The sequence below is a fragment of the Canis lupus genome, chromosome 28 (assembly GCF_003254725.2).
Source record: "Canis lupus dingo isolate Sandy chromosome 28, ASM325472v2, whole genome shotgun sequence".
Lineage (NCBI taxonomy): Eukaryota > Metazoa > Chordata > Mammalia > Carnivora > Canidae > Canis > Canis lupus.
In genome coordinates, this window is record NC_064270.1 from 3,257,116 (window position 1) to 3,272,663 (window position 15,548).

General features: G+C 42.0%; 2 long non-coding RNA genes across 3 annotated transcripts in view; one reads left to right on the top strand and one right to left on the bottom strand.

Moving 5' to 3' along the window:
• Nucleotides 1-7,459, bottom strand: part of LOC112672577 (uncharacterized) — a 47,626-nt gene extending 40,167 nt beyond the window's left edge. For both annotated transcript variants that reach the window (XR_004810238.2, XR_007406949.1), the window contains exons 1-2: nt 7,229-7,459; nt 2,503-2,537 (exon numbers count right to left, since the gene is read on the bottom strand). This is a non-coding gene — a long non-coding RNA (uncharacterized LOC112672577). The remainder of the gene's footprint in view (nt 1-2,502; nt 2,538-7,228) is intronic.
• A 74-nt stretch (nt 7,460-7,533) lies between these two features.
• Nucleotides 7,534-15,127, top strand: LOC125753956 (uncharacterized). Its single transcript, XR_007406951.1, has 2 exons — nt 7,534-7,730; nt 14,929-15,127. It is a non-coding gene; the product is annotated as an uncharacterized LOC125753956 (long non-coding RNA).
• The last annotated feature ends 421 nt before the right edge of the window (nt 15,128-15,548 follow it).

Here is a 15,548-nt window from a genome sequence, read left to right on the forward strand (position 1 = left end):
TCTCAGCAAAGAAGTAGAAGAAATAAAAAGAAATAAAATCCTTTTTAAAATAGAAGAAATACATGAGAGTTTTAGAGCAAAAAACTACAACAACTAAATTTTTAAAACTCACTGGATGGTCTCAATAGAAGAACAGAGGGGACGGAGGAAGGAATCAGGAAATGGAAGATACAAAAATATAAATTACCCAACTTGAACAACAGAGAGTAAACAGACTGGGAAAATAATGGCAACAGCCTCAGGAACCTATGGGATCAACAAAAAATATCTAATATTCATGCCATCAAAGACCCAGTTGAGAGAAGAAAGAGTGTGGAGCTGAAAAATATCCAAAAAAATAATGGCTGAAAATTACATGATGAACAATATAAGTTTATAGATTCAAGAAGCTGAGCAAACCCCTAAACAGGAAAACTCAATGAAATTCATGCCAACACACATCATAGTGAAATTTCTGAAAACTAAAGAAAAAGAAAACATCTTAAAGGTGGATAGAAATGATACATTACCAGTAAGGGAACAATGACTCAAATGATAACAGATTTCTCATCTAAAACTGTGGAGGCCAACAAGAAATGACAAAACATTTTCAATTCCTGACTGAAAAGAACTGTCTACTCCAAATTCTATCCCAAGTAAAAATATTCTCCAGGAATGAAGAGAAAATAGAGACATTCTCAGATGAAGGAAACTAAAAGAATTTTATATCTGTAGACCTACTCTTAAAGAATGGCTTAATGTACTCCAACCACAAAGGAAATTAGAACAGAAGGAAATGGGACAATGAATTATAAAATGGGTAAAAATTGGAGTAGACTACCTTTTTCCTCATGATGTTTTTAAATTATGATGGATGATTTTAGCAAAAATTATAACATCATTTGATGTGCGTTCAATATATGTAGGAGAAATATTAAGAAAAGCATATTTTTTAAATGGGGAGAATAGGGGCACTTCGGTGGCTCTGTCAGTTAAGCAGCCAAACTCTCGATTTCGGCTCAGGGTTTTGAGATGGAGCCCAAGGAGCAGCTCAGTGCTGAGCATGGAAACTGCTCAAGATTCACTCTCTCCTTCTCCCTCTGCCTCTCCTCATTATCTAATAATAATAATAATAATAATAATAATAATAATAATGGGGAGGATATAGGCACCAAGTGGATGCAGGGTTTCTATACTTCACTCAGTGACATAATGTTGATACCAATAGATAATTTGAAGTTGTTTATACATGTTATAATATTAAGAGCAATCACAAAAAAAAAGGAAAAATCACACACCACACAAATATACTCAAAAATACAAGTAAGTAAATCTTTTTTTTTTCCAGATGTGCCTTCACGGAGCCCTGCCTCTGAGCACAGCAGGTGCATCTCCACTAAGGCAAGTGTGCACCTGACAATCAGCGCAATGGGCCCCTCTCCCAGAAGACCTGCACAGACCACTGACTCCCAAGAGTACTGATCACAGAGGCCTGCAAGGCTTCAGCTCTATGGAGAAAGTAGGATCTAGCTTCCTTTGTACTTTATTCTGTATAACTATGTTTCATTTATTTTGGTCAATTTTTTTATTAAGTGTTAATTTTATTTGTTAAAGACATATATTTATTATTTTTATTACTTTCTTTGTACTTAAATTTTCTTTATTATTTTGCAATCTAGATTCTCTTAATAATTAATTGATAATTGAGAAGCAGCCTAAAACACACACAGGATATAAGATTTTGGGGGGGATTGTGGTTATTGTTGTTTTTCCTGTTTTTCTTTTTCTTTCTTCCATGTATTCTGGGAAACATAGTGATATGATGAAATTTGCCTCCAAAAAGAAGAGGAGGTAGTACTCACAGCCAGGGACTTAATCAATTCAGATATAAGTAAGATGTCTGAACTAGAATTTTTTTTTGTAATAATAAATTTATTTTTTATTGGTGTTCAATTTGCCAACATACAGAATAACACCCAGTGCTCATTCCGTCAAGTGCCCCCCTCAGTGCCCGCCAACCAGTCACCCCTACCCCCCGCCCCCCTCCCCTTCCACCACCCCTAGTTCATTTCTCAGAGTTAGGAGTCTTCCATGTTCTGTCTCCCTTTCTGATATTTCCTACCCATTTCTTCTCCCTTCCCCTCTATTCCCTTTCACTATTTATATTCCCCAAATGAATGAGACCATATAATGTTTGTCCTTCTCCGATTGACTTATTTCACTCAGCATAATACCCTCCAGTTCCATCCACATTGAAGCAAATGGTGGGTATTTGTCATTTCTAATGGCTGAGTAATATTCCATTGTGTACATAAACCACATCTTCTTCTAAATAATTCTTAAATAACCTCAAGGAAGTCAAGGAAATGGAAATTGAGGAATAGGAGAAAGAATAAATAGAAGCAAATAATAAAAAGGCACACTTAAGCCTTAACATATCAGTAATTACTTTAAATGTAAATTGTCTAAATACATTAATTAAAGGACAGAAATTGGCAAAGTGAATAAGAAAACATAACCTACCTGTATGCTGTCCATGGGAAACTCAATATAGGTACCTGAAATGTTGATAAGAAAAGATGTATCGTGAAAATATAAATCCGATAAGAAGGACTTCAGAGCACACAAAATTGTAAGGACAAGGAGGATATTATATAATGATAAAAGTAGACAAGAAGATGTAGCAATTCTAAATGTGTGTGCACCAAACAATAGAGTTTCAAAACACCTGAAGCAAAAACTCATAAAATTTTAAAGAGAAATATACAAAATATCAATTATAACCAGGGATTACAATAGTTCATCATGCAACTAGACGTAAACACATACACACACAAAACTCAGCAAGGATGTAGAACTTAATAACCCCATCAGCCAGCAGAACCTAATAGACATTCATAGAACATTACACCCAAAAGCAGTATAATACGCATTCTTTAAGATGTGTGGCTTCCAATATTTTACCCCAGTCCATATCTTGTATTTTCATCCTTTTAACATTTTATATCTATGTGGTTACCTGAGGTTGTAAATAGGATAAAATTATATAAATCTACATACATGTAGGATGATTGGGTGGCTGAGTCGTTTAAATGTCTGCTTTGGGCTCAGGTCATGATCCTGGGATCCTGGGATCAAATCTCATATTGGGCTCCTTGTTCAGCGAGGAGCCTGTTTCTCCCTCTCCCTCTGCCTCTCTCTCCCTCCCTCATGTGCTTGCTCTCTCTCTCAAATAAATAGATAAAATCGTAAAAAAAAAAAAAAAAAAAAAAAACTACACACATGCATATGTTCACACAAATGAACGCATGTAAAAAGTGGTGAAAACTTAATACAGTCAGTAGTCCAGTCTAGTATTGTACTGTATCCATTTCCTAACAAGGTACCCTAAATTGGATGGCTTAGAACAACATTGTATCACACAGTTCTGAAGCCTAGAAGTTTAAAATCAAGGTGTCAGAAGGGACATGCTCACTCTGAAAGCTGCAGGGGAGAATCTTTCCTCACCTCTTCTTAGCTTCTGGTGGTTTGCTGGCAAAACTTAGCATTCACTTGCTTGCAGCTGCATAGCTTAAATCCCTGCCTGTCATCATATAAAATTCTTCCTGGGTGTCTTTGTCTTTATATGGCCATCTTTTTGTAAAGACACAAGCCCTAGTGGATTAGGAGCTCATCCTACTGTAATATGATTTCATCTTAACTAATTATATCAGTCAACCATATTTCCAAAAGAAGTTCACATTCTAAGGTACTGGGAAGTTAGGACTCCAACATATATTTGAGAGGAGGGGACAGACACAACTCAACCCATAACATGAATCATGTCAATTCTCTATTTAATATTATACTATAGTTAATAAAATATCACCATTGTGGGAAGCTGTGTGAAAGCACATGAGACTCTGCGTACCATTTTTTGCAAGTTCCTATGAGTCTACAATTACATAAAAATTTTACGAATCTAGCAATTTTGCTTGATAAGCAGAGATCAAGCAGGGATCTTGCTCCATTTTCTATCTTCACTAATACATTTTTGTGTTTTACATTTCCAACTGTATTTGACAGGGAATTAATTTTCTCCTCTATTTTTCTGTGGTTTCCCCTAAGTGCTCACTTACTATATAGCATATTTTTAAATAGGCTGGTCAGCAGCTCTAAGACTTTGTTGAGATTTCTCTCATTGCAATCCCTCCTAAGAATTTCTCAAATAAATCACCAAGCCTCCTAAGAAATGATGGTCGATAATTTCTCAACCCTGCAGATGGGAGAAGCCACTGTAATTCAAAAAAATGTTCACTCCTCTCTGGTCTCAAGTTACTGTGGTCTGGGTTTGAAGAAAGAGCAACATTTTTTTTCCCTTCTTGGGAAACCTTGGGAGAGAGTTCTTGATCTCAAGTGGCTAGGTTTTGTTGTTCCTGTAAGTTCCTAGAAATGATCTGATGGGAACTAGGAGCATAGCTGTGTGGATTGGAGCCTACTGGGAAAAAAAGACATGGGATCCAAACCTTCTCCTTCCTTCTATTCATTCAGGCTGACCCTAGGGAAGATTAACTATAGCCCAGGACCCAGTGTTTGTCATGTACACCATGGGCTCAGGTTGTGTCTGAAGGATGGCATTCCAGGATGCAAGCCAATCGAGAAGTCAAACAGTGGCAGAGAGAACAACGATGTTCTAATAGCTGTGGTAAAAAACAAAACAAAACAAACAAAAAAACACAACCCCTATATGCTGGGTAGAGATAGAAGTAGGGGCACTACACTAGTTTTCTACTGCTATATACGAAATCACCACTAATGTAGCAGCTTGAAACAACTTGTGTTTATTATCTCACAGTTTCTGTAGGTCAAATGCCTGGGCAGTGTCCCTCACAAATCTTGCATCAAGGTGTTGGCCAGGATGCATTCCCATCTGGAGCTCAGGATCCATTTCTAAACTTACATGGTTATTGGCCAAATTTAGCTCTTTGAAACTGTATGATCCTGGGCCCAGATTCCTTGCCAGCTGGAGGTTGTTGGCTAGAGATTGCTCTCAGCTCCTGCCAGTGGCCCACCCACAGACCCTCTTAGGACACAGAGACTTACTTCCCCAAGGCCAGTGATAGGATCTTTCTCATGTTTGAAATCTCTCTTTAGACAGGGCCCAGGCACTTTTAAGGGCTTAAGTGATCTCTCTTTTAATTATCAAAGCCAACTGATTAGGGACCTTAACTTCATCTGTAAATTGACTTTCACCTGAAACCTGATCAGAGCAGTTAAACCCATCATTTTCAGTATTGCTCAAGAGGAGATTACTTGGGGTGCCAAGTAATATACCAGGGGGTGGATATCGGGGAATCCTGCTCACTACATATGTAGAACCCCAGGAAGAGGTTTGAAATGTCAGGCCCAGCACTGACTGGAGTCCAGACCAGGACAAATGGCAAACTCTTCTGCAGAAGGCAGAAAAGGGAAAGAAAGTGGCACCCAATTCTACATTAAACCAATGCAGGTAAGCTAAAACTCAGATGCTCCACACCACCTCAAGTCTTAAGACAGGTGGGTGTTGATGGCCACCAAGGGTTAGTTAGGAGCCTGGGAGTCCTGAAGCTAGCAGAGCATAAGTAGATTATGAGCCACACTAAAATTCAACACATAATCACCAAACCTCCTCAGAATAGAAGACCAATGATTTCTCAGTGTTATAAGTGGTAGAAGGTATCATAAATCTCAAAAATGACTACTTCTCTCTATTGTTCAGTTAGCATGACCTGGACTTGGAAAGACAGTGGAATTTTCTGAGCCAGGTTGGGAAAGACAGCCACTGATATTCTTGACCACAGTTGGCTGAGGTCTACAGATGGTGGAGATGGTGGCTACTCCCTACAGACTCAGATCCTGGAAAGCAGAAAAGCCAGGGAAATCAGAAACAGGCTTTCCTGAAAAGGGACTCTCTTTATCTCATGGATTTGAGGAAGCCCCCTTCTTCCCTTGCCCAGGTATAGAATAGTGCACTGGGCCGAGTTACCCAGGGTCCCTTGTGCTGGGCCAGCAGAACAGAGATAATGAGGCAACTAGGAATATGCTATGACACAGGCAAGAGATGGCCAAGGGGATTTTTGTCCTGTGCTAGGAATCAGCACAGCTGCATGAGCTTTGGGAGAATATGGTCTTCCCGGATCTTAATTTTATATTTATGAAACAGAGACAATAACACAATGCAATGAAACAAAAAAGCTTGTGAAAGTAGTCAGGAAACTGTAAATGACCATAAGTGAAGGTATGATTGTTACTGCAATAACTCTTTAACAAATGGGCAACAGAGGTAAATAGAGACACTTCTGTTTTGCATGCAGACAAAATGTCCTGCTGTTCTACACATATGATTATACCGAAAGGAAGGCAACACATAATTTTTAAGGCTGGTAAGTACAATTTGCTGTCTCTAGTAATTAAATAAGACAAAGGGAGATCTCAAGTCAATGATGTCCACACTCAAGGCATAGTTGCTTCATATCTGTGACCTTGCCCTTTCTGTGTCTGTGCCCTTGGAATTCCTCAGTCAAGGTGGAGGCCAAGAAAGAGGAGGCCATGGAGGATAAGCCACCGGAGCAGAATGCAGGGACACCAAGGGGCAGGAAACACACTCCACTGGAGCAAGACCTGCAGGCCTGGGACTCAGGGTCCTGCACCTCTCAATCCTGTCTTGACTCCTCCCTGTGGAAATGCCCCCCAAACTGTACCTCCTAAATCAAGGCAGCTGGTGTAGGATAGGCAACACAGTGGGGCCTTCAATGTGGCTATGAGCGTGGTCTCCAAATCCTAAAATTGGCAGGCTCCGAACATGGGGAAAAACACAGGAAACGTGAAAAAGGAAGATAACCATGGGCTTTTGGTGTTGTTCTGCCAAATGAACACTGACTCAGCAGGAGCCAAACATATCAAAGTCAGTGTGAAGGCCATTAGAGGAAACCAAGGGTAAGTTAAGTCACCACCTGTGGCCATTCATTAGTGTTGCCATAACACAATCCCTCTGACTGGGGGGCTTAAACAACAGAAAGTTATTTTCTCACAATTCTGGAGACTAGATGCCTATGATCAAGGGTTGACAGAGTTGGTTTCTTCTAAGGTTTCTCTCATTGGCTCGTAGATGGCCATCTTTTTCCTTTGTCCTCACATGGTCTTTGTATATGTGTGTTTGCGTCCTGTCTCCCCTTTGTATAAAGACACCAATCACAGTGGATTAGGGCCCACATGAATGTCCTCGTCTTACCTTAATTACCACTCTAAAAACCCTATCTCCAAATACAGCCACATTCTGAGGTCACGAGGGAATAAGACCACAGCACATGAATTTGGTGGGTACACAATTCAGCCCTGGAGGCACTGAACTCAGAAGTATAGCACTGGTCAGCAAATCACCCTGAATTTGCCCATGCTCCTTCTCTGACATCCAATGTCCTTTGAAAGTGACAGCAAGTTGCTGGGAGGCAGTGGAATATCTCTTCTTTTGGAGAGCTAATGTTCCAATGGGTCTATGACTATAACCACAGCAATATGCAGATGAGAGAACTTTATGGAAAAATAAAAGTAAGCCTGGAGATCAGTTCACTAAAATGCCCCATGTGACAGTTCCACTGACCTGGTCATTTCTCATGGATGGGACTCTGGCATGGGAAGGATGAGAAGGAGCCATCATTTAACCAACTGACCATTTCTAATAGGGAGAACCAATGGGAAGAAGAATTTGGCCTCCCTCCTTCACTGGACACCATGTGAGTTGCCCTGGTTCCACACAAAGAACCCTGCAGAGGTGGGAAAGATGCTCAGAAGCAGAAGCTGGTGGCTGCAATCAGCCAATGTTAGGTGACCAGGTATATGTCAGTAGGGCCCAGAGCACTGCTGGATCCTAATAATTAGGACCCACAAATCAAGGCAGCAGCCAAAGTCTGTCCTTCAGTTGGAAGAACCTGGATCCAGAATAGAAAGGCCAAAGAGGCCAAGACACCCGTGCCAAAAGCGAGCAAAAAGACCACATCTCTTTCTAGGGCTTCCCAGCAAGAAGCCGCACAAGTCTGCAGAGCCACAGCTGCTTTGAGAGGATCTGCCTTCCCCTAGGGTATACCCCATCTCCATGCCCTTCCCCTGGGGGCATACCCCATCTCCAGACCATCTGATCAAATGAAGGCATCAGAGAAGTTACAGCCATCAGAGTGAATCCTATCCCTGAGTACCTACCCTAAGAAGTAGTCTCATGACAAAGGGAACCCCCAGAAAGCCTAGCATCTTCCAGCTGTGGGAGACCAGCCAGGCCTTGTTTGGCTCTGAGTCACCCCAACAGGAACCCTGCCATGGGATATCAGCTTGAAGATAATGAAGCCCCCAAATGAGCCTGTGTTCTGCAAGTAGCTGAACTTGCAAAGAAGAATCCAACCTAGTCCCTGGCCCAGCCCAAAAGGGAGAAAGGGCAACCTGCAGGTGGGCCTCAGTAAGGGCTCTGCTGCTGGGCAGAAGGGCTAGGACCTATGTCAGATATTTACCACAGGGATCTGGCCAGATGTAGTCTATGTGAGGGTGCTGTTCCTGCATCTGATGCCAGAGCCCGGAGTGTGCAGGACAGGCAGTTGGAGAGGGATGCAAAGACAACCAGAACCCCTTTTTGGCAGCATCAGACCCAGAAGGATCAACTGGAGCCACTCTGATCTCTAGTCAGAGAGGCAGGGGAAGAAGAGAGAGTGCTGGCGGCTGCCCCACTCAGAATGGGTGGGCCAGTGGGTGGGCGATGACAGCCTGCACCGACCTCTAAACAGCCAGGCTGCTCCTTCACTGCAGCCTCCCATGTCTCATGCCAAGTGCGGTCCTTGCTCACCCAGAGCAATTCAGAGCGGAAAATTCTGAGGAATAATGGCCCAGCTTAGCTAAGGTGGCACAATATGAATCCACCCAACACAAATGCATGATGCAACCTAGGTAGCGATCGTTTCTTCTAGGAAGACAGAGTCCTGGAGCTCTGAGACACAACTGTGTGGCATTCAAGTGCCTTTTTAAAATAGGATAGAGGGGTCAGAAGGCTCCATGGAGGTGACGTCTGAGGTGAAGTGGGCTCCTGGATGTGGGGGTTCAGATGCAGCTGGCCTAGTAGACAGATCTTATGGCAAGTCACAGACAGCAGCAGAGAACGGGAGCCAGGAGTGGGCAGAAGCAGCTCAGGGAGGCCAGGGATGCAGAGATGAGCCTCCTGCTTCCTCCCCCAGGGCAAATAACCAGACGTAAAAAATGTTTTACAGGCCATGAAGTTTCCTACTCCCTTGTGTGAAATTAAAATCTTTGGACTGGAATCACAGTATCTTTTTTTAAGATCATGTTTCAGATAGCCCATTTTAGGTCTTGAACTCCCCCTGATACCTTACTTTATTTTTCCCCAATTTTTTACTACACTAAGTAAATATTAAAACACAAATGGAGCTCGGATCTCCTTTCATTATTCATCAACTGTAGCTGCCTTATAATTTGAAGGGATTATCTTTTGCCTGCAGCCCAGATAAGGTTGACCTCCCTTCCTTTGTCTTCTTTCCCTTTCTACCTCTTTCCCTCCCTCACTCCTTTTTATCAGTCCTTTGTTAATTTTTCATGTTTTTATTGCTTCTTAAACCAAAAACCAAAAAATATAACCATAAAGGATATGTAACAAAAGTAAAGCAGCAAACACATTGCCGTTCAACTCTGACAAGAAAAAATGTCTTCTAAGCTTTACATTCCCCTCCCCCCACCCCCACCAGTACTGTCCACATGCGTCTGCTGTTGTACCTAGTGCCCTACACAAGAGCTATAATTTCATACTTTGCTTATTTGCTTGATAATATCCTAAAGATTTTTTCCACTTTGCTGAATTGGCTTGTCTGTTATCATTTGCAACAAGCCTGCAGTTTTCGAGGAATGGTGCCTTGGTATTGGTAGCTGTAGGAGAAGGAGCTTTTTAGCCTGATCATGATTTATAGAGAGCTTGCTCTCCAGCTGATCCTTTTGCACAGTGATAGTCAGGTCCAGAAGAATTCTTTTGCCACTCATGTACCAACCTCTTAACATGCCTGAAGTAAGAGAAAACTTGAGGAGCTTTCTCTAAACAGGTGCAGGACAGGAAGAGTGGTGGCTGAGGTGCTAGTGGGTGTTGCCCTAATTACAGCTCATCCCCCCTACCAGAGGCATGTGACTTTCCCAGGAGCCTTTCTGGGGACCCTCAAACCCCTCCCCAGAGCAGCTCACCAGGACCTGCAAGGTGAAATAGAGGTTTTTGGGTTCCTCATAAGGAAGACTTGAGGGAGATTCTTGCATAAAGGAAGGAAAGCAAAAAAATATTGTTATTAAATTTTGCACCTAAAACCTAAATTTATAGTTTTGTAACATGCCCTTTTAAAATGCTAACCCTGGAACAAAAAAGATAGGCATATAGAAATTGAAAAAGTAAAATGGCAGATATAAATCCATCTATAGCAATAATATTAAATATGAATGGATTAAATAATCAATCAAAGACAGATTGTCAGAATGGATAAAAATAAAACAGTTTATTGCTATCTATCAGAGACATACTTTAGATTCAAAGATATGAAAGGGCTGAAAGTAAAAAGATAGAAAATATATACCAAGCAAAAGGCAACTATAAGAAACTGGAGTGACTATATTGATAGCAGACAAACTTTAGGACACAAAATGTTACCAAAAAAAGACTCTAATATCCCATTTTCAATAATGGTCAGAACAACTAGGCAAGAGGTCAGCAAGGAAACGAGAACTTGAAAACACTATAAAATGCAAAACTTTCCTCAGCGAAAGGAACTTCTTAGTTCTTAAGAGTAGAAAAGTAAACTTCTAAGGGTGGCATGGAGGAAGGGGGCTGCTAGGTGGGGGTTAGGAGACCTAACTTTGAGTCCTGCTAGGCCATGCACAAGCTGGGTGGCCTAGAGCCATTTACTGGAAGCCTCTGAGCCTTAGCTTCCTCACACATTAAATGAGATAAGAATGCACCATTCATAGAGATTCTGTGGGGATTTCTAAGACAAAGTACATTTAGGAAATTAATTCCGAGGCTGTCGAGTACAAATGCAAGATAAGCTGACCTGGACCTGTCTGCCCTCAGAGCCATTCCAAACCTTTTCCCTCTCTGCTTTATGGGGATAGAATTTAGGGCAGGAGGCATTGACCCTTTAGGCTATGTTGCCTGGACTCTTGTGCCGGCTGGTCTGTGGCAGGGTTCACCCACAGAGAGATGCTAGTAAAGAGAACACATGAAGGTGGAAGCCAGGGTATTTCTTTCTCACCATTTCCTCACACTTAGGTGGTGTCTCTGGCAATCTTCCTAGGTCTCCAGCTCCTTCCAGGTAAGCCAAGTTCCCAGTTTCCTAGGATGACCCTTGAACTTGAACCTCAGTAGCAACACCTGCCCCCTTGGTTCCTCTAACTGAGGGGATTTATAGGTCCTTCCAATGTCTCTGTGCTCTGCCTTGAAGCCATTTTATCACCTGGGCAACCAGGTCCCTCTGTTATAAATCATTAGAGTGGTTTCTCTTCCCCTGGTTAATCCTTGGATGATCAATAAGATTTTGTTTCCAAACTATGAAAAGAGAGAAGTGTGAAGATAGAGATCCTGTCTTCATTTCAACCAAAAGACATTGAGTTTCTGTTATTTGTGAGACCTTGAACCAGGAGACAGAGCTGAAGCAGCCGGAACAGTGGCCTGTGCTCCTGAATGCAGTCTTACTCCCCTTCACCCTGGTGCGGAGCCTGGCATAGAGTTAAGCATCAATGTGTATTTGTCCCTAAATGACTATTTAAACAATGTTGGCACTTACTGTTTGCTCTCTGTTTGCAGCTTCTTGGATGCTTTAAGTAAATTTTCTATTTGAGCTGCACAACACACCTGAGAAACTGAGATGGCTTGCCCAGCATACTGCAGTGCTAGGAAGCCCATGCCCTTTACTACCCACCACCACCACTGCTGGACCCTACCAGGGCACCAAACGACGAACCCCTCCCTCTAATCTCCTGCAACAACATACAACAAAATGAAAGCAGAATGCAAATAGGGACATTTGGGGGACTTTTGCTTGGGATCACTCTGAGATTCTGAATGTACAACACCACGTGCTATTAAAACCTGAGCAGCTGTTTTAGATGTTCCTCAGACCCCAGGGGAACAGGGTGCCTATGTGGGTTTCAATTATATGGCTGCACCATTTAATTCCTCTACCCTTTCTTTTTACACACCAAGTGACCTCCAGGCACAGACCTATAGGGACAAGTCATAGGGCACTGAATATGTCCAATGTGACTAATGACTTGGGACATTTGAGAACATTTCTGTACTGTTTACATTAAAAGAACATGTATTTTATTTCATAACACAGAACTGACATTTGACATGTTGAGTCAATGCAAGTCACTGGAGCAGTCCCTGAATTATAGCAGACAAGTAATTAGTCCCTAGAGGCCTATTGCTCCAACAATTTTCATTTATCTTCTTTCAGATGACAATGTGGGTTTTTTTTTTTCCTCTAAATCTTAATACCTACAGATACCCCCACCCCCACTGCATCCTTTCACACACACACACACACACACACACACACACACACACACAACACTTGTCCATCTCCAGACTCAGCAAGATAGCACAGCAATAACCTACCTCAATGTAAGGCTTTAGGTCTGATGGCCCTGCTGCCCCTGAAGTCTTCACAGAGTCAGTTTGCCTGAATCAACAACTTGATTCTATTTACTGATAATGCTGACTCCACTTCATGTTCTGGCTTCTAGTAGTGTTTTCACTGATCATCCAAATATTTTAACTTCTACATAGAAGAGAATGACATTTTCCCCAGACCAGAGTACAATGCCGAGGCCAGTCTCAGAATCACATGTAGGGCAGTACAGCTTTCCTATTTATGTAAAAAGGAAACCAACTTTTCCTGGATCTGGTTGTAAAAGCTCAAGACATCACCAATGGGAATGGGGAGTTGCCTTGGTGATTCACAGAACAGGGGCTCTCTTATTTCCAATCTAAACAACAAATTCTACTTTGTTAATGGGCTTAGGTTTAAATTACTGATAAATATGACAGAAACACTAAAAGCTCAAGAATGTGATTGTCTCAAGTCTTAGAGACATTAAAATGGAATAAGACAAACATTTGCAATTTTTTTAAGATTTGGGTTTGGGTTTATTGAGAAGGAGAAATCTAGTCATTGATTTTGATTTTTCCATGCAATAAATTTACCAATTCAAACAAATTGAGGACAAGGACATTTTAAATCAACTTAATTCTGCATTCAAGAGTATTTTAAACATTTTAAATATTTCCAAGTTCACACAGTAACTCAAACCATGTTGGCAATATTCCTTTGTTAGAACAAAGAGGTCTTTAATGGTGATTTGTGGATAGCTCTGGGATTCTGAGCAGAAAGAAGTTACTCAGGTCCTGAGGTGGTTTCTGACAGAAGGAAACAGGCAGAGTTTAATGTTAGAGGTGATGTTTTCATGGGAGCAACAGGAAGGCCATTCCCAAAAAAGAGGGTGACATTTAAACAAACATGGAAGCAGAAAGCTAGACAGATTCTAAAGGATATGGGATTCCTGACTTGGTGAGCATACAGAAGGGAGAGTAGAGCAAAAATGCAAAAATGAGAACAAGCTGGGATTAGGCCTTTTCCTTATGCTCACCCTGATTTTGTTAGGAAGACCTTCCAGAAAGGAACCATGTAGGTAAACCATTTAGTGAGCACTATTTTGACCTAGGGCCATTTCTAGAGCTCAATTTTTTTCCCTTGGAAGCTATGGGACATTTGGGGTGCACATCTGGGATGACACAGGCAGAGAGAGTAGAGCTGGACCTTAGATCAAAGCACACTCACACTGGGGTTCCAGGTTGGGTGGAGCCCTGCAAATGTTCTCGAGTGAACTGAAACATGCTGAGGGCATTGCTGGTAAAAGTAAAGGCACCCAGAAGTGAGTCAGGCACAGATGTGTCCAGATGAGTGCTAGCTGAGCTAGGACTAGCTCTCAGAATAGGAGCTGTCCTCCGAGGCAAGAGAGTAAGTAAACCCTTCAAAGGACTTCACAGGCTTGACTGAGTGCTGAGAAACTGGAGTGATAAGACAGGGCAGCACAAAGCCTCTGACTTCACAAGCACGGACCTCAGGGCAGCTGCTGGAAGCTGCCGTGGTAGCTGGGAGCCACAGGGAGGTAGGACTTTTGTCCGGATGCCCACCTGTGGACCAAGGCTGCTCCCAGAAAAACAGTGAGCTCTTGGAGTGAAGAACTCAAATGCTTGAAAAGCTCAGATATCTCTGCCTTCCAAGATAGTATCCCCCCAATGGAAATCAGCTCAGTGCATTTTGTTTATTCTTATTCTGAGCTTCACCGAGAAGATACAAAGGAAATCTTCCCCACTCCACCTCACCCATAGAACTCCCAGACTGAAAGTTCAGACTCTCTGAACTGTACCCACACCCTCCAATCTATAACTTGTAAAAAACAAACAAACAAACAGCTCTACGGTAGTATTAGATACACCGTTAGGAAAAGTAGCATTGAAAAGAGAAAGTGGGGGTGCCTGGGCGGTAGAGTTGGTTGGGTGTCCAACTTTTGGTTTTGGCTCAGGTTATGATCTCAGGACTATGATATCAAGCCCTGTGTCAGCTTCTGCACTGGGCACAGAGTCTGCTTGAGATTCTCACTCCCTCTCTCCCTGCTTCTTCCACTTGTGCTCTCTCTCTCTCTCTCTAAAATAAATAAATAAATCTTTTTAAAAATCATAAGAAAAGAAAAAGTCACTCATCAGACCCTGTTATCACAACCATTCCCTTTGAGCCCACCTCAAATTCCAACCATATTTTAGCCTCTGTGGTTACATGATGTATATGGGAGTGCGTGTGTATGTGTGTGTGAGTGCAGTCTTTGATTTCATTATTTCTTCAGGTCTCAAGATAGGATTAAAAAGCTGCCATTCAAAATATAGGCCAGGATATCAAGATATGATGCTCACCTGGATATTTTTGGCCTCCATGAATTTAAAGGACTCTCAAGATATGTCACTTCTTGCCGCCAACTTTGAGTTGGGTTTCCCCCATCAGCATTTAACTTTATCTTCATAAATTACCTCCCTCACAACACAATATTCCTGTGCATTCATCGCTCTGTTTGTCTCCCATAAATCAACTGCAGGCCTGTTTTAATTATCCCTCAGCAATTTTAAACAACCAACATTTTTAATGAGGCAAAGAATGCATAAGGCCAGCAAATAGAGTTTTAAGGGTCCATTGTGGGTCGCTCTGTGTATATTTTTCAAAGTCAGGCATTCCTGAGATAAGTCAAATATTACCCAGATCTCAAGGCTTGGCCAATGTCCTTTCCCACTGCATGACCAGTGAGACTCTTGGTCATCAGCAGGCTGCTTTTTGTCAATGGCCTTGAAGTGTGTCAGTTACTATAAACACACATGATGAATGAGTGTTATGGTTATGAGAGGAATTCAGTCACCTTGGCTCAGGATGTGAACATGGCCAAGCTAGGGGTGGATAAACTGACGGGCCGTGCCT